Below are 19,096 nucleotides of genomic sequence, written 5' to 3'. Positions count from 1 at the left end.
TTCCCTGACACCCAGGTTTTGTGGTGAGGGAAGAGGCCCCTCTGTAGGTTCTCAAAGGATCTGCCTGTGATGTATCATTAGAGTCGTCTCAGTGAAAGCAGGAACTCTGTGTCTTCTTCTCTCCGCCTTCTATTCCCTGAAACTTATTATATGCCTCCTAGCTCATCGTAGGTGCTCAGTATTTACTTAGTGTGTGAAAGACAGAAAAGCTCTTGGAAGCCTCAAGGGGTCACTTGGCTCGGCACTTTTGATCTCTTTGTATGTTTGGCGATTCAATTCTTTCCTTTCCTGGGTTGATGTGTACACTATATTCGAGGCACAATCTAAGGCATGAAGACATATCCATACATAGAGGTTCTTGCTTTCAAGGAACTCGTACAGCAGATTTCTACAAGTTAGGGCTTTTCAAAGGCTCTAGAAGCATGAGAACGTTCATTATGCTCCATTTTCATTTCAAAGAACGATCGTTTGACTTCCATAGCAAAGGTGGAGACCTTCCAACGTTGAGTCCATTACTTATACCTTGACCATTTCAGGCAAGTCTTGTGGTTCCTTCTGGAGGTGTGTGGCTCTTGCAGAAATGTGAAGATCTTCCATCGTCCTCAGACTTTGGTGTCATTTGCAATCATCCAGAAAGCTTCCAGGTCTAGGTTCCAGACCACCACCACACACAGTCAGTAGCCAACGGAGTGGATTCCAGGAATACGTGTTGTTCACCCGCATTACCGTTGATATTGTTGCTGCACACTCAATGCAGTGGGCAGGGCCTGGATTGTCCACTGGGTCTCATGTGGAATGGAAAGAAGGGCTTCCCCCCCCACACACACACCCCCACCCCCACTGTTGACAGCCTTGTGACTAGAAACGGTCCCCGAAACAAGAATCAGACAAACCAGAGAAGCCCAGATGATAGTCCTTGAGATGAAGGAACTAAGCAGCTGGTTGAGATGGCACCAAGGGGAAAGGTTGCTCTTTTTGTCTGCCCCTCTACTCCTTTCTTCCTGGACACCTTAGGGCTTCGTCATGGAGATTTGAAAGAAAGTGCACAAAAGTCATATGTGTTGAATCAAGATTTTGCATTTAACCATCTCTCAAAAAGGAAGAGAGCTTCACCTGCACATGTTTCTTTCAAAAACGTCCATTGCTTTTCAATTCTGGGGTTTCTCTCTTGCCTTGTTCAGTTAGCCTTAACAGTAAAAATCAACGAAAACTACATAAAGATTCAAAGATACCAACAAAGGACAGCTTCTGTTTTTGAAATCATCTTTCCATTTAGTAGAACACGAGCTCTATTCTTTGTATTTTGCCTAGGGAATTAGCAATGTCCTGGTTCAGATGGCAAGGCATCCGCGCGCAGGAGACTGGGGTTTGATCCCTGGGTCGGGAAGATCCCGCCGGAGAAGGAAATGGCAACCCACTCCCAGTATCCTCGCCTGGGAAATGCCACGGACAGAGGAGCCTGATGGGCCGCAGTCCATGGGTTGTATTAAAGTTGGGCTCAACCCAGCAACTACGAACACAAGTATTTCCAAAGACCACACTCAAGTGTGTGTGTGTGTGTGTGTGTGTGTGTGTGTCTGTATCTCCTCTTGCCGTCTTGGAGTCTGTCTCGGAATCTTCATGTATTTCTGCCTCTGTATCTCCTGACAGCCAGCCGCCGGCCCGTTCGTCTTGCCCCCGCCTCTCCCAGGCGCTCTGGCTCTGGCTGAGGAGCTTGCGCAGGCCAGCTGTCTCCCTTGGCGTGGGTGCGTGCGAGTGTCTGTGTGTCTGTCTGTGTGCCTGCCTGTGGCTCGTCTGCTCTCTCAGGAAGGTCGAAGGCTTGGCGTGGGGGCAAAGGGGGGGCCTCGGTAGTGCGAAGGGGAGGGGCTGAGGCGCTCCGCTCGACCGCGCCTCCCTGGCTTCTGCTGGGTTTGGGCACCGGACAGGTGCCGGGCAAGTTGGGCGCTCAAGTTTCGCTGCGCCTAGGCCCGCAGGAGGTTCAGAGGCCCCTGGGCCGCTGGGGTTGGGAGGCGGCGGGCGCCGAAGACCGACACATCTGGGGCCGCGCGGGCCTGAGCAGCGAATGGGATCCGGGGGAGGCCCCGCTCAGCCAGCGCGGCCGGGTCTGGAGTTGCCGCGGGTGGGAGGGCGCCGAGACCTCCGCACCCCTCAGCCCAGCCCCCAGGCCCCGCGCGCACGCATGCACGCACGCCCTCCCGGTCAATGGGGGGTCCTGGAAGCCCCTCGGGCCCCCGGGCCCGGCCAGGCGCTTGCTGCTCTGGTGTTGGCGGTGTTCCGGGGGGCGGGCCGGCGTCAGCAGGCTGGAGTCCGGTCGCGGGTCGTGCGGCTCAAGTACAGCACGCCCCGCGACGAGAGGTGCGGCCCGTTGGCCCGACCTGCAGGGCAGAGCGAAAGGGAGGCGAAGCGCAAGGCTCTTAGGGCGCCCCGAGCCAAGCGCCACTGTCTCAGGCCGTATCAGCCTGAAGGCGCCCGATCTCGTCTGATCTCGGAAGCTAAGCAGGGTCGGGCCCGGTTAGGATCTTGGATGGGAGACCACCTGGGAATCCCGGGTGCTCGAGGCTTTTTGCCTACCAGAAGAGGTCCTTTAGCCCCCGCCGCGCATCCCGATTCTTGGATCCCCCCCCGCAGCCCCAGCCCCTCCCGGGCCGCGGGGAGCGGCTGGCCGGGGCCCCGACTCCCGCTGCAGACCTGGGTTGCCTCCGCGCGGCCCGCGAGCCCCTCCGCATTCGCATTCGGCTTCCAGGACACCCGACGACCGGCAGTCCCGTCTCCATCTGGGGCTCCTTTGGCTTGCCTCAGGCAATCCCGGGGCTTGCACGGACTCCCGCCAGAGCCCCAGCCCCCGCCCCACCCCCTGCCTCGCAGGCCATCGCGCATGCGCATGTGCGCACGCACGCACAGATAGATGTGCCCAAACGGGGCATCTATCTTGTTCACTTATACCGTGGGTGTGTCCATGCCTGGGAGTCGGACTGCTGAACCATACGCTACTTCCACTTTTAGTTCCTTCGGGAACCTCCATATTCTTTTCCATACCGGCTCTACCCACGCCCATTCCTACTCCCCGTGGAGGAGAGTTCCCTTTGCTCCACATCTTCTCCAGCACTGGTTATTGACAGACATTGCAGTGAGGCCCAATCGGACTCATGTGAAGTGGTCCCTCCTTGGAGTTTGGAGTTGAGCCTCTCCAATCATTAGTGATGTGGAGCAAGATGACCTTTTGGAAATGCAGATGCAATGCTGTCACCTCCCTGCTCCAACGGCTCTCGTATTTTCCCAGCATATTGAAGATACGACCACTTCCCTTCAGGCTTGCTCCTCACGTTCTTCTCTGATGTCTTTTGCCTGGAATGCCCTCTGCACTCTTTGGCTTCCATCCCATAGGGCATTTTTCGTTTCTTGAATGTCCTAAGTTTCCCTGGTCACATAGCCTTCCAAGATGCTATTTTCCCGGCCTGAAATTCTTCCTGCATCTCAACCCTGGTTTACCTAGGTTCAACCTATGGACCTCAACGAAATGGTGCCTCTGGAAAGCCTTCCCTGACACCCAGGTTTTGTGGTGAGGGAAGAGGCCCCTCTGTAGGTTCTCAAAGGATCTGCCTGTGATGTATCATTAGAGTCGTCTCAGTGAAAGCAGGAACTCTGTGTCTTCTTCTCTCCGCCTTCTATTCCCTGAAACTTATTATATGCCTCCTAGCTCATCGTAGGTGCTCAGTATTTACTTAGTGTGTGAAAGACAGAAAAGCTCTTGGAAGCCTCAAGGGGTCACTTGGCTCGGCACTTTTGATCTCTTTGTATGTTTGGCGATTCAATTCTTTCCTTTCCTGGGTTGATGTGTACACTATATTCGAGGCACAATCTAAGGCATGAAGACATATCCATACATAGAGGTTCTTGCTTTCAAGGAACTCGTACAGCAGATTTCTACAAGTTAGGGCTTTTCAAAGGCTCTAGAAGCATGAGAACGTTCATTATGCTCCATTTTCATTTCAAAGAACGATCGTTTGACTTCCATAGCAAAGGTGGAGACCTTCCAACGTTGAGTCCATTACTTATACCTTGACCATTTCAGGCAAGTCTTGTGGTTCCTTCTGGAGGTGTGTGGCTCTTGCAGAAATGTGAAGATCTTCCATCGTCCTCAGACTTTGGTGTCATTTGCAATCATCCAGAAAGCTTCCAGGTCTAGGTTCCAGACCACCACCACACACAGTCAGTAGCCAACGGAGTGGATTCCAGGAATACGTGTTGTTCACCCGCATTACCGTTGATATTGTTGCTGCACACTCAATGCAGTGGGCAGGGCCTGGATTGTCCACTGGGTCTCATGTGGAATGGAAAGAAGGGCTTCCCCCCCCACACACACACCCCCACCCCCACTGTTGACAGCCTTGTGACTAGAAACGGTCCCCGAAACAAGAATCAGACAAACCAGAGAAGCCCAGATGATAGTCCTTGAGATGAAGGAACTAAGCAGCTGGTTGAGATGGCACCAAGGGGAAAGGTTGCTCTTTTTGTCTGCCCCTCTACTCCTTTCTTCCTGGACACCTTAGGGCTTCGTCATGGAGATTTGAAAGAAAGTGCACAAAAGTCATATGTGTTGAATCAAGATTTTGCATTTAACCATCTCTCAAAAAGGAAGAGAGCTTCACCTGCACATGTTTCTTTCAAAAACGTCCATTGCTTTTCAATTCTGGGGTTTCTCTCTTGCCTTGTTCAGTTAGCCTTAACAGTAAAAATCAACGAAAACTACATAAAGATTCAAAGATACCAACAAAGGACAGCTTCTGTTTTTGAAATCATCTTTCCATTTAGTAGAACACGAGCTCTATTCTTTGTATTTTGCCTAGGGAATTAGCAATGTCCTGGTTCAGATGGCAAGGCATCCGCGCGCAGGAGACTGGGGTTTGATCCCTGGGTCGGGAAGATCCCGCCGGAGAAGGAAATGGCAACCCACTCCCAGTATCCTCGCCTGGGAAATGCCACGGACAGAGGAGCCTGATGGGCCGCAGTCCATGGGTTGTATTAAAGTTGGGCTCAACCCAGCAACTACGAACACAAGTATTTCCAAAGACCACACTCAAGTGTGTGTGTGTGTGTGTGTGTGTGTGTGTCTGTATCTCCTCTTGCCGTCTTGGAGTCTGTCTCGGAATCTTCATGTATTTCTGCCTCTGTATCTCCTGACAGCCAGCCGCCGGCCCGTTCGTCTTGCCCCCGCCTCTCCCAGGCGCTCTGGCTCTGGCTGAGGAGCTTGCGCAGGCCAGCTGTCTCCCTTGGCGTGGGTGCGTGCGAGTGTCTGTGTGTCTGTCTGTGTGCCTGCCTGTGGCTCGTCTGCTCTCTCAGGAAGGTCGAAGGCTTGGCGTGGGGGCAAAGGGGGGGCCTCGGTAGTGCGAAGGGGAGGGGCTGAGGCGCTCCGCTCGACCGCGCCTCCCTGGCTTCTGCTGGGTTTGGGCACCGGACAGGTGCCGGGCAAGTTGGGCGCTCAAGTTTCGCTGCGCCTAGGCCCGCAGGAGGTTCAGAGGCCCCTGGGCCGCTGGGGTTGGGAGGCGGCGGGCGCCGAAGACCGACACATCTGGGGCCGCGCGGGCCTGAGCAGCGAATGGGATCCGGGGGAGGCCCCGCTCAGCCAGCGCGGCCGGGTCTGGAGTTGCCGCGGGTGGGAGGGCGCCGAGACCTCCGCACCCCTCAGCCCAGCCCCCAGGCCCCGCGCGCACGCATGCACGCACGCCCTCCCGGTCAATGGGGGGTCCTGGAAGCCCCTCGGGCCCCCGGGCCCGGCCAGGCGCTTGCTGCTCTGGTGTTGGCGGTGTTCCGGGGGGCGGGCCGGCGTCAGCAGGCTGGAGTCCGGTCGCGGGTCGTGCGGCTCAAGTACAGCACGCCCCGCGACGAGAGGTGCGGCCCGTTGGCCCGACCTGCAGGGCAGAGCGAAAGGGAGGCGAAGCGCAAGGCTCTTAGGGCGCCCCGAGCCAAGCGCCACTGTCTCAGGCCGTATCAGCCTGAAGGCGCCCGATCTCGTCTGATCTCGGAAGCTAAGCAGGGTCGGGCCTGGTTAGGATCTTGGATGGGAGACCACCTGGGAATCCCGGGTGCTCGAGGCTTTTTGCCTACCAGAAGAGGTCCTTTAGCCCCCGCCGCGCATCCCGATTCTTGGATCCCCCCCCGCAGCCCCAGCCCCTCCCGGGCCGCGGGGAGCGGCTGGCCGGGGCCCCGACTCCCGCTGCAGACCTGGGTTGCCTCCGCGCGGCCCGCGAGCCCCTCCGCATTCGCATTCGGCTTCCAGGACACCCGACGACCGGCAGTCCCGTCTCCATCTGGGGCTCCTTTGGCTTGCCTCAGGCAATCCCGGGGCTTGCACGGACTCCCGCCAGAGCCCCAGCCCCCGCCCCACCCCCTGCCTCGCAGGCCATCGCGCATGCGCATGTGCGCACGCACGCACAGATAGATGTGCCCAAACGGGGCATCTATCTTGTTCACTTATACCGTGGGTGTGTCCATGCCTGGGAGTCGGACTGCTGAACCATACGCTACTTCCACTTTTAGTTCCTTCGGGAACCTCCATATTCTTTTCCATACCGGCTCTACCCACGCCCATTCCTACTCCCCGTGGAGGAGAGTTCCCTTTGCTCCACATCTTCTCCAGCACTGGTTATTGACAGACATTGCAGTGAGGCCCAATCGGACTCATGTGAAGTGGTCCCTCCTTGGAGTTTGGAGTTGAGCCTCTCCAATCATTAGTGATGTGGAGCAAGATGACCTTTTGGAAATGCAGATGCAATGCTGTCACCTCCCTGCTCCAACGGCTCTCGTATTTTCCCAGCATATTGAAGATACGACCACTTCCCTTCAGGCTTGCTCCTCACGTTCTTCTCTGATGTCTTTTGCCTGGAATGCCCTCTGCACTCTTTGGCTTCCATCCCATAGGGCATTTTTCGTTTCTTGAATGTCCTAAGTTTCCCTGGTCACATAGCCTTCCAAGATGCTATTTTCCCGGCCTGAAATTCTTCCTGCATCTCAACCCTGGTTTACCTAGGTTCAACCTATGGACCTCAACGAAATGGTGCCTCTGGAAAGCCTTCCCTGACACCCAGGTTTTGTGGTGAGGGAAGAGGCCCCTCTATAGGTTCTCAAAGGATCTGCCTGTGATGTATCATTAGAGTCGTCTCAGTGAAAGCAGGAACTCTGTGTCTTCTTCTCTCCGCCTTCTATTCCCTGAAACTTATTATATGCCTCCTAGCTCATCGTAGGTGCTCAGTATTTACTTAGTGTGTGAAAGACAGAAAAGCTCTTGGAAGCCTCAAGGGGTCACTTGGCTCGGCACTTTTGATCTCTTTGTATGTTTGGCGATTCAATTCTTTCCTTTCCTGGGTTGATGTGTACACTATATTCGAGGCACAATCTAAGGCATGAAGACATATCCATACATAGAGGTTCTTGCTTTCAAGGAACTCGTACAGCAGATTTCTACAAGTTAGGGCTTTTCAAAGGCTCTAGAAGCATGAGAACGTTCATTATGCTCCATTTTCATTTCAAAGAACGATCGTTTGACTTCCATAGCAAAGGTGGAGACCTTCCAACGTTGAGTCCATTACTTATACCTTGACCATTTCAGGCAAGTCTTGTGGTTCCTTCTGGAGGTGTGTGGCTCTTGCAGAAATGTGAAGATCTTCCATCGTCCTCAGACTTTGGTGTCATTTGCAATCATCCAGAAAGCTTCCAGGTCTAGGTTCCAGACCACCACCACACACAGTCAGTAGCCAACGGAGTGGATTCCAGGAATACGTGTTGTTCACCCGCATTACCGTTGATATTGTTGCTGCACACTCAATGCAGTGGGCAGGGCCTGGATTGTCCACTGGGTCTCATGTGGAATGGAAAGAAGGGCTTCCCCCCCCACACACACACCCCCACCCCCACTGTTGACAGCCTTGTGACTAGAAACGGTCCCCGAAACAAGAATCAGACAAACCAGAGAAGCCCAGATGATAGTCCTTGAGATGAAGGAACTAAGCAGCTGGTTGAGATGGCACCAAGGGGAAAGGTTGCTCTTTTTGTCTGCCCCTCTACTCCTTTCTTCCTGGACACCTTAGGGCTTCGTCATGGAGATTTGAAAGAAAGTGCACAAAAGTCATATGTGTTGAATCAAGATTTTGCATTTAACCATCTCTCAAAAAGGAAGAGAGCTTCACCTGCACATGTTTCTTTCAAAAACGTCCATTGCTTTTCAATTCTGGGGTTTCTCTCTTGCCTTGTTCAGTTAGCCTTAACAGTAAAAATCAACGAAAACTACATAAAGATTCAAAGATACCAACAAAGGACAGCTTCTGTTTTTGAAATCATCTTTCCATTTAGTAGAACACGAGCTCTATTCTTTGTATTTTGCCTAGGGAATTAGCAATGTCCTGGTTCAGATGGCAAGGCATCCGCGCGCAGGAGACTGGGGTTTGATCCCTGGGTCGGGAAGATCCCGCCGGAGAAGGAAATGGCAACCCACTCCCAGTATCCTCGCCTGGGAAATGCCACGGACAGAGGAGCCTGATGGGCCGCAGTCCATGGGTTGTATTAAAGTTGGGCTCAACCCAGCAACTACGAACACAAGTATTTCCAAAGACCACACTCAAGTGTGTGTGTGTGTGTGTGTGTGTGTGTGTGTGTGTGTCTGTATCTCCTCTTGCCGTCTTGGAGTCTGTCTCGGAATCTTCATGTATTTCTGCCTCTGTATCTCCTGACAGCCAGCCGCCGGCCCGTTCGTCTTGCCCCCGCCTCTCCCAGGCGCTCTGGCTCTGGCTGAGGAGCTTGCGCAGGCCAGCTGTCTCCCTTGGCGTGGGTGCGTGCGAGTGTCTGTGTGTCTGTCTGTGTGCCTGCCTGTGGCTCGTCTGCTCTCTCAGGAAGGTCGAAGGCTTGGCGTGGGGGCAAAGGGGGGGCCTCGGTAGTGCGAAGGGGAGGGGCTGAGGCGCTCCGCTCGACCGCGCCTCCCTGGCTTCTGCTGGGTTTGGGCACCGGACAGGTGCCGGGCAAGTTGGGCGCTCAAGTTTCGCTGCGCCTAGGCCCGCAGGAGGTTCAGAGGCCCCTGGGCCGCTGGGGTTGGGAGGCGGCGGGCGCCGAAGACCGACACATCTGGGGCCGCGCGGGCCTGAGCAGCGAATGGGATCCGGGGGAGGCCCCGCTCAGCCAGCGCGGCCGGGTCTGGAGTTGCCGCGGGTGGGAGGGCGCCGAGACCTCCGCACCCCTCAGCCCAGCCCCCAGGCCCCGCGCGCACGCATGCACGCACGCCCTCCCGGTCAATGGGGGGTCCTGGAAGCCCCTCGGGCCCCCGGGCCCGGCCAGGCGCTTGCTGCTCTGGTGTTGGCGGTGTTCCGGGGGGCGGGCCGGCGTCAGCAGGCTGGAGTCCGGTCGCGGGTCGTGCGGCTCAAGTACAGCACGCCCCGCGACGAGAGGTGCGGCCCGTTGGCCCGACCTGCAGGGCAGAGCGAAAGGGAGGCGAAGCGCAAGGCTCTTAGGGCGCCCCGAGCCAAGCGCCACTGTCTCAGGCCGTATCAGCCTGAAGGCGCCCGATCTCGTCTGATCTCGGAAGCTAAGCAGGGTCGGGCCCGGTTAGGATCTTGGATGGGAGACCACCTGGGAATCCCGGGTGCTCGAGGCTTTTTGCCTACCAGAAGAGGTCCTTTAGCCCCCGCCGCGCATCCCGATTCTTGGATCCCCCCCCGCAGCCCCAGCCCCTCCCGGGCCGCGGGGAGCGGCTGGCCGGGGCCCCGACTCCCGCTGCAGACCTGGGTTGCCTCCGCGCGGCCCGCGAGCCCCTCCGCATTCGCATTCGGCTTCCAGGACACCCGACGACCGGCAGTCCCGTCTCCATCTGGGGCTCCTTTGGCTTGCCTCAGGCAATCCCGGGGCTTGCACGGACTCCCGCCAGAGCCCCAGCCCCCGCCCCACCCCCTGCCTCGCAGGCCATCGCGCATGCGCATGTGCGCACGCACGCACAGATAGATGTGCCCAAACGGGGCATCTATCTTGTTCACTTATACCGTGGGTGTGTCCATGCCTGGGAGTCGGACTGCTGAACCATACGCTACTTCCACTTTTAGTTCCTTCGGGAACCTCCATATTCTTTTCCATACCGGCTCTACCCACGCCCATTCCTACTCCCCGTGGAGGAGAGTTCCCTTTGCTCCACATCTTCTCCAGCACTGGTTATTGACAGACATTGCAGTGAGGCCCAATCGGACTCATGTGAAGTGGTCCCTCCTTGGAGTTTGGAGTTGAGCCTCTCCAATCATTAGTGATGTGGAGCAAGATGACCTTTTGGAAATGCAGATGCAATGCTGTCACCTCCCTGCTCCAACGGCTCTCGTATTTTCCCAGCATATTGAAGATACGACCACTTCCCTTCAGGCTTGCTCCTCACGTTCTTCTCTGATGTCTTTTGCCTGGAATGCCCTCTGCACTCTTTGGCTTCCATCCCATAGGGCATTTTTCGTTTCTTGAATGTCCTAAGTTTCCCTGGTCACATAGCCTTCCAAGATGCTATTTTCCCGGCCTGAAATTCTTCCTGCATCTCAACCCTGGTTTACCTAGGTTCAACCTATGGACCTCAACGAAATGGTGCCTCTGGAAAGCCTTCCCTGACACCCAGGTTTTGTGGTGAGGGAAGAGGCCCCTCTGTAGGTTCTCAAAGGATCTGCCTGTGATGTATCATTAGAGTCGTCTCAGTGAAAGCAGGAACTCTGTGTCTTCTTCTCTCCGCCTTCTATTCCCTGAAACTTATTATATGCCTCCTAGCTCATCGTAGGTGCTCAGTATTTACTTAGTGTGTGAAAGACAGAAAAGCTCTTGGAAGCCTCAAGGGGTCACTTGGCTCGGCACTTTTGATCTCTTTGTATGTTTGGCGATTCAATTCTTTCCTTTCCTGGGTTGATGTGTACACTATATTCGAGGCACAATCTAAGGCATGAAGACATATCCATACATAGAGGTTCTTGCTTTCAAGGAACTCGTACAGCAGATTTCTACAAGTTAGGGCTTTTCAAAGGCTCTAGAAGCATGAGAACGTTCATTATGCTCCATTTTCATTTCAAAGAACGATCGTTTGACTTCCATAGCAAAGGTGGAGACCTTCCAACGTTGAGTCCATTACTTATACCTTGACCATTTCAGGCAAGTCTTGTGGTTCCTTCTGGACGTGTGTGGCTCTTGCAGAAATGTGAAGATCTTCCATCGTCCTCAGACTTTGGTGTCATTTGCAATCATCCAGAAAGCTTCCAGGTCTAGGTTCCAGACCACCACCACACACAGTCAGTAGCCAACGGAGTGGATTCCAGGAATACGTGTTGTTCACCCGCATTACCGTTGATATTGTTGCTGCACACTCAATGCAGTGGGCAGGGCCTGGATTGTCCACTGGGTCTCATGTGGAATGGAAAGAAGGGCTTCCCCCCCCACACACACACCCCCACCCCCACTGTTGACAGCCTTGTGACTAGAAACGGTCCCCGAAACAAGAATCAGACAAACCAGAGAAGCCCAGATGATAGTCCTTGAGATGAAGGAACTAAGCAGCTGGTTGAGATGGCACCAAGGGGAAAGGTTGCTCTTTTTGTCTGCCCCTCTACTCCTTTCTTCCTGGACACCTTAGGGCTTCGTCATGGAGATTTGAAAGAAAGTGCACAAAAGTCATATGTGTTGAATCAAGATTTTGCATTTAACCATCTCTCAAAAAGGAAGAGAGCTTCACCTGCACATGTTTCTTTCAAAAACGTCCATTGCTTTTCAATTCTGGGGTTTCTCTCTTGCCTTGTTCAGTTAGCCTTAACAGTAAAAATCAACGAAAACTACATAAAGATTCAAAGATACCAACAAAGGACAGCTTCTGTTTTTGAAATCATCTTTCCATTTAGTAGAACACGAGCTCTATTCTTTGTATTTTGCCTAGGGAATTAGCAATGTCCTGGTTCAGATGGCAAGGCATCCGCGCGCAGGAGACTGGGGTTTGATCCCTGGGTCGGGAAGATCCCGCCGGAGAAGGAAATGGCAACCCACTCCCAGTATCCTCGCCTGGGAAATGCCACGGACAGAGGAGCCTGATGGGCCGCAGTCCATGGGTTGTATTAAAGTTGGGCTCAACCCAGCAACTACGAACACAAGTATTTCCAAAGACCACACTCAAGTGTGTGTGTGTGTGTGTGTGTGTGTGTGTGTGTGTGTGTGTCTGTATCTCCTCTTGCCGTCTTGGAGTCTGTCTCGGAATCTTCATGTATTTCTGCCTCTGTATCTCCTGACAGCCAGCCGCCGGCCCGTTCGTCTTGCCCCCGCCTCTCCCAGGCGCTCTGGCTCTGGCTGAGGAGCTTGCGCAGGCCAGCTGTCTCCCTTGGCGTGGGTGCGTGCGAGTGTCTGTGTGTCTGTCTGTGTGCCTGCCTGTGGCTCGTCTGCTCTCTCAGGAAGGTCGAAGGCTTGGCGTGGGGGCAAAGGGGGGGCCTCGGTAGTGCGAAGGGGAGGGGCTGAGGCGCTCCGCTCGACCGCGCCTCCCTGGCTTCTGCTGGGTTTGGGCACCGGACAGGTGCCGGGCAAGTTGGGCGCTCAAGTTTCGCTGCGCCTAGGCCCGCAGGAGGTTCAGAGGCCCCTGGGCCGCTGGGGTTGGGAGGCGGCGGGCGCCGAAGACCGACACATCTGGGGCCGCGCGGGCCTGAGCAGCGAATGGGATCCGGGGGAGGCCCCGCTCAGCCAGCGCGGCCGGGTCTGGAGTTGCCGCGGGTGGGAGGGCGCCGAGACCTCCGCACCCCTCAGCCCAGCCCCCAGGCCCCGCGCGCACGCATGCACGCACGCCCTCCCGGTCAATGGGGGGTCCTGGAAGCCCCTCGGGCCCCCGGGCCCGGCCAGGCGCTTGCTGCTCTGGTGTTGGCGGTGTTCCGGGGGGCGGGCCGGCGTCAGCAGGCTGGAGTCCGGTCGCGGGTCGTGCGGCTCAAGTACAGCACGCCCCGCGACGAGAGGTGCGGCCCGTTGGCCCGACCTGCAGGGCAGAGCGAAAGGGAGGCGAAGCGCAAGGCTCTTAGGGCGCCCCGAGCCAAGCGCCACTGTCTCAGGCCGTATCAGCCTGAAGGCGCCCGATCTCGTCTGATCTCGGAAGCTAAGCAGGGTCGGGCCCGGTTAGGATCTTGGATGGGAGACCACCTGGGAATCCCGGGTGCTCGAGGCTTTTTGCCTACCAGAAGAGGTCCTTTAGCCCCCGCCGCGCATCCCGATTCTTGGATCCCCCCCCGCAGCCCCAGCCCCTCCCGGGCCGCGGGGAGCGGCTGGCCGGGGCCCCGACTCCCGCTGCAGACCTGGGTTGCCTCCGCGCGGCCCGCGAGCCCCTCCGCATTCGCATTCGGCTTCCAGGACACCCGACGACCGGCAGTCCCGTCTCCATCTGGGGCTCCTTTGGCTTGCCTCAGGCAATCCCGGGGCTTGCACGGACTCCCGCCAGAGCCCCAGCCCCCGCCCCACCCCCTGCCTCGCAGGCCATCGCGCATGCGCATGTGCGCACGCACGCACAGATAGATGTGCCCAAACGGGGCATCTATCTTGTTCACTTATACCGTGGGTGTGTCCATGCCTGGGAGTCGGACTGCTGAACCATACGCTACTTCCACTTTTAGTTCCTTCGGGAACCTCCATATTCTTTTCCATACCGGCTCTACCCACGCCCATTCCTACTCCCCGTGGAGGAGAGTTCCCTTTGCTCCACATCTTCTCCAGCACTGGTTATTGACAGACATTGCAGTGAGGCCCAATCGGACTCATGTGAAGTGGTCCCTCCTTGGAGTTTGGAGTTGAGCCTCTCCAATCATTAGTGATGTGGAGCAAGATGACCTTTTGGAAATGCAGATGCAATGCTGTCACCTCCCTGCTCCAACGGCTCTCATATTTTCCCAGCATATTGAAGATAGGACCACTTCCCTTCAGGCTTGCTCCTCACGTTCTTCTCTGATGTCTTTTGCCTGGAATGCCCTCTGCACTCTTTGGCTTCCATCCCATAGGGCATTTTTCGTTTCTTGAATGTCCTAAGTTTCCCTGGTCACATAGCCTTCCAAGATGCTATTTTACCTGCCTGAAATTCTTCCTGCAACTCAACCCTGGTTTACCTAGGTTCAACCTATGGACCTCAACGAAATGGTGCCTCTGGAAAGCCTTCCCTGACACCCAGGTTTTGTGGTGAGGGAAGAGGCCCCTCTATAGGTTCTCAAAGGATCTGCCTGTGATGTATCATTAGAGTCGTCTCAGTGAAAGCAGGAACTCTGTGTCTTCTTCTCTCCACCTTCTATTCCCTGAAACTTATTACATGCCTCCTAGCTCATCGTAGGTGCTCAGTATTTACTTAGTGTGTGAAAGACAGAAAAGCTCTTGGAAGCCTCAAGGGGTCACTTGGCTCGGCACTTTTGATCTCTTTGTATATTTGGCGAGTCAATTCTTTCCTTTCCTGGGTTGATGTGTACACTATATTCGAGGCACAATCTAAGGCATGAAGACATATCCATACATAGAGGTTCTTGCTTTCAAGGAACTCGTACAGCAGATTTCTACAAGTTAGGGCTTTTCAAATGCTCTAGAAGCATGTGAACGTTCAGTATGCTCCATTTTCATTTCAAAGAAAGATCGTTTGACTTCCATAGCAAAGGTGGAGACCTTCCAACGTTGAGTCCAAGACTTATACCTTGACCGTTTCAGGCAAGTCTTGTGGTCCTTCTGGAGGTGTGTGGCTCTTGCAGAAATGTGAAGATCTTCCATCGTCCTCAGACTTTGGTGTCATTTGCAATCATCCAGAAAGCTTCCAGGTCTAGGTTCCAGACCACCACCACACACAGTCAGTAGCCAACGGAGTGGATTCCAGGAATACGCGTTGTTCACCGGCATTACCGTTGATATTGTTGCTGCACACTCAATGCAGTGGGCAGGGCCTGGATTGTCCACTGGGTCTCATGTGGAATGGAAAGAAGGGCTCCCCCCCCCACACACACCCCCACCCCCACTGTTGACAGCCTTGTGACGAGAAACGGTCCCCGAAACAAGAATCAGACAAACCAGAGAAGCCCAGATGATAGTCCTTGAGATGAAGGAACTAAGCAGCTGGTTGCGATGGCACCAAGGGGAAAGGTTGATCTTTTTGTCTGCCCCTCTACTCCTTTCTTCCTGGACGCCTTAGGGTTTTGTCATGGAGATTTGAAAGAAAGTGCACAAAAGTCATATGTGTTGAATCAAGATTTTGCATTTAACCATCTCTCAAAAAGGAAGAGAGCTTCACCTGCACATGTTTCTTTCAAAACCGTCAATTGCTTTTCAATTCTGGGGTTTCTCTCTTGCCTTGTTCAGTTAGCCTTAACAGTAAAAATCAACGAAAACTACATAAAGATTCAAAGATACCAACAAAGGACAGCTTCTGTTTTTGAAATCATCTTTCCATTTAGTAGAACACGAGCTCTATTCTTTGTATTTTGCCTAGGGAATTAGCAATGTCCTGGTTCAGATGGCAAGGCATCCGCGCGCAGGAGACTGGGGTTTGATCCCTGGGTCGGGAAGATCCCGCCGGAGAAGGAAATGGCAACCCACTCCCAGTATCCTCGCCTGGGAAATGCCACGGACAGAGGAGCCTGATGGGCCGCAGTCCATGGGTTGTATTAAAGTTGGGCTCAACCCAGCAACTACGAACACAAGTATTTCCAAAGACCACACTCAAGAGTGTGTGTGTGTGTGTGTGTGTGTGTGTGTGTGTGTGTCTGTATCTCCTCTTGCCGTCTTGGAATCTGTCTCGGAATCTTCATGTATTTCTGCCTCTGTATCTCCTGACAGCCAGCCGCCGGCCCGTTCGTCTGGCCCCCGCCTCTCCCAGGCGCTCTGGCTCTGGCTGAGGAGCTTGCGCAGGCCAGCTGTCTCCCTTGGCGTGGGTGCGTGCGAGTGTCTGTGTGTCTGTCTGTGTGCCTGCCTGTGGCTCGTCTGCTCTCTCAGGAAGGTCGAAGGCTTGGCGTGGGGGCAAAGGGGGGGCCTCGGTAGTGCGAAGGGGAGGGGCTGAGGCGCTCCGCTCGACCGCGCCTTCCTGGCTTCTGGTGGGTTTGGGCACCGGACAGGTGCCGGGCAAGTTGGGCTCTCAAGTTTCGCTGCGCCTAGGCCCGCAGGAGGTTCAGAGGCCCCTGGGCCGCGGGGGTTGGGAGGCGGCGGGCGCCGAAGACCGACACCTCCGGGGCCGCGCGGGCCTGAGCAGTGAATGGGATCCGGGGGAGGCCCCGCTCAGCCAGCGCGGCCAGGTCTGGAGTGGCCGGGGGTGGGAGGGCGCCGAGACCTCCGCACCCCTCAGCCCAGCCCCCAGGCCCCGCGCGCACGCATGCACGCACGCCCTCCCGGTCAATGGGGGGTCCTGGAAGCCCCTCGGGCCCCCGGGCCCGGCCAGGCGCTTGCTGCTCTGGTGTTGGCGGTGTTCGGGGGGCGGGCTGGCGTCAGCAGGCTGGAGTCCGGTCGCGGGTCTTGCGGCTCAAGTACAGCACGCCCCCCGACGAGAGGTGCGGCCCGTTGGCCCGACCTGCAGGGCAGAGCGAAAGGGAGGCGAAGCGCAAGGCTCTTAGAGCGAACGGCGCCAACCACCTCCGGCTCCGGCCCTATCAGCCTGAAGGCGCCCGATCTCGTCTGATCTCGGAAGCTAAGCAGGGTCGGGCCTGGTTAGGATCTTGGATGGGAGACCACCTGGAATCCCGGGTGCTCGAGGCTTTTTGCCTACCAGAAGAGGTCCTTTAGCCCCCGCCGCGCGTCCCGATTCTTGGATCCCCCCCCGCAGCCCCAGCCCCTCCCGGGCCGCGGGGAGCGGCTGGCCGGGGCCCCGACTCCCGCTGCAGACCTGGGTTGCCTCCGCGCGGCCCGCGAGCCCCTCCGCATTCGCATTCGGCTTCCAGGACACCCGACGACCGGCAGTCCCGTCTCCATCTGGGGCTCCTTTGGCTTGCCTCAGGCAATCCCGGGGCTTGCACGGACTCCCGCCAGAGCCCCAGCCCCCGCCCCACCCCCTGCCTCGCAGGCCATCGCGCATGCGCATGTGCGCACGCACGCACAGATAGATGTGCCCAAACGGGGCATCTATCTTGTTCACTTATACCGTGGGTGTGTCCATGCCTGGGAGTCGGACTGCTGAACCATACGCTACTTCCACTTTTAGTTCCTTCGGGAACCTCCATATTCTTTTCCATACCGGCTCTACCCACGCCCATTCCTACTCCCCGTGGAGGAGAGTTCCCTTTGCTCCACATCTTCTCCAGCACTGGTTATTGACAGACATTGCAGTGAGGCCCAATCGGACTCATGTGAAGTGGTCCCTCCTTGGAGTTTGGAGTTGAGCCTCTCCAATCATTAGTGATGTGGAGCAAGATGACCTTTTGGAAATGCAGATGCAATGCTGTCACCTCCCTGCTCCAACGGCTCTCGTATTTTCCCAGCATATTGAAGATACGACCACTTCCCTTCAGGCTTGCTCCTCACGTTCTTCTCTGATGTCTTTTGCCTGGAATGCCCTCTGCACTCTTTGGCTTCCATCCCATAGGGCATTTTTCGTTTCTTGAATGTCCTAAGTTTCCCTGGTCACATAGCCTTCCAAGATGCTATTTTCCCGGCCTGAAATTCTTCCTGCAACTCAACCCTGGTTTACCTAGGTTCAACCTATGGACCTCAACGAAATGGTGCCTCTGGAAAGCCTTCCCTGACACCCAGGTTTTGTGGTGAGGGAAGAGGCCCCTCTATAGGTTCTCAAAGGATCTGCCTGTGATGTATCATTAGAGTCGTCTCAGTGAAAGCAGGAACTCTGTGTCTTCTTCTCTCCGCCTTCTATTCCCTGAAACTTATTACATGCCTCCTAGCTCATCGTAGGTGCTCAGTATTTACTTAGTGTGTGAAAGACAGAAAAGCTCTTGGAAGCCTCAAGGGGTCACTTGGCTCGGCACTTTTGATCTCTTTGTATATTTGGCGAGTCAATTCTTTCCTTTCCTGGGTTGATGTGTACACTATATTCGAGGCACAATCTAAGGCATGAAGACATATCCATACATAGAGGTTCTTGCTTTCAAGGAACTCGTACAGCAGATTTCTACAAGTTAGGGCTTTTCAAATGCTCTAGAAGCATGTGAACGTTCAGTATGCTCCATTTTCATTTCAAAGAACGATCGTTTGACTTCCATAGCAAAGGTGGAGACCTTCCAACGTTGAGTCCAAGACTTATACCTTGACCATTTCAGGCAAGTCTTGTGGTTCCTTCTGGAGGTGTGTGGCTCTTGCAGAAATGTGAAGATCTTCCATCGTCCTCAGACTTTGGTGTCATTTGCAATCATCCAGAAAGCTTCCAGGTCTAGGTTCCAGACCACCACCACACACAGTCAGTAGCCAACGGAGTGGATTCCAGGAATACGCGTTGTTCACCGGCATTACCGTTGATATTGTTGCTGCACACTCAATGCAGTGGGCAGGGCCTGGATTGTCCACTGGGTCTCATGTGGAATGGAAAGAAGGGCTCCCCCCCCCACACACACACCCCCACCCCCACTGTTGACAGCCTTGTGACGAGAAACGGTCCCCGAAACAAGAATCAGACAAACCAGAGAAGCCCAGATGATAGTCCTTGAGATGAAGGAACTAAGCAGCTGGTTGCCATGGCACCACGGGGAAAGGTTGCTCTTTTTGTCTGCCCCTCTACTCCTTTCTTCCTGGACGCCTTAGGGTTTTGTCATGGAGATTTGAAAGAAAGTGCACAAAAGTCATATGTGTTGAATCAAGATTTTGCATTTAACCATCTCTCAAAAAGGAAGAGAGCTTCACCTGCACATGTTTCTTTCAAAACCGTCAATTGCTTTTCAATTCTGGGGTTTCTCTCTTGCCTTGTTCAGTTAGCCTTAACAGTAAAAATCAACGAAAACTACATAAAGATTCAAAGATACCAACAAAGGACAGCTTCTGTTTTTGAAATCATCTTTCCATTTAGTAGAACACGAGCTCTATTCTTTGTATTTTGCCTAGGGAATTAGCAATGTCCTGGTTCAGATGGCAAGGCATCCGCGCGCAGGAGACTGGGGTTTGATCCCTGGGTCGGGAAGATCCCGCCGGA

The 19,096-nt window shown here is 55.1% G+C and overlaps 5 pseudogenes; all 5 read left to right on the top strand.

Annotated features, from left to right (window-relative positions):
• The first annotated feature begins 2,441 nt into the window (after window positions 1–2,441).
• LOC147350692 (5S ribosomal RNA) lies at window positions 2,442–2,561 on the top strand (annotated as a pseudogene).
• Window positions 2,562–5,975: 3,414 nt separating this feature from the next.
• LOC147350691 (5S ribosomal RNA) lies at window positions 5,976–6,095 on the top strand (annotated as a pseudogene).
• Window positions 6,096–9,517: 3,422 nt separating this feature from the next.
• On the top strand, window positions 9,518–9,637 carry LOC147350690 (5S ribosomal RNA; annotated as a pseudogene).
• Window positions 9,638–13,063: 3,426 nt separating this feature from the next.
• LOC147350689 (5S ribosomal RNA) lies at window positions 13,064–13,183 on the top strand (annotated as a pseudogene).
• A 3,420-nt stretch (window positions 13,184–16,603) lies between these two features.
• Window positions 16,604–16,722, top strand: LOC147350688 (5S ribosomal RNA; annotated as a pseudogene).
• The last annotated feature ends 2,374 nt before the right edge of the window (window positions 16,723–19,096 follow it).

This window comes from Bos grunniens, chromosome 20 (genome assembly GCF_055505025.1).
Source record: "Bos grunniens cultivar Pamir isolate PY7600 chromosome 20, Bosgru_T2T1.0, whole genome shotgun sequence".
In the NCBI taxonomy this organism is placed as follows: Eukaryota; Metazoa; Chordata; class Mammalia; order Artiodactyla; family Bovidae; genus Bos; species Bos grunniens.
This window is presented reverse-complemented; position numbering and strand designations above follow the sequence as displayed.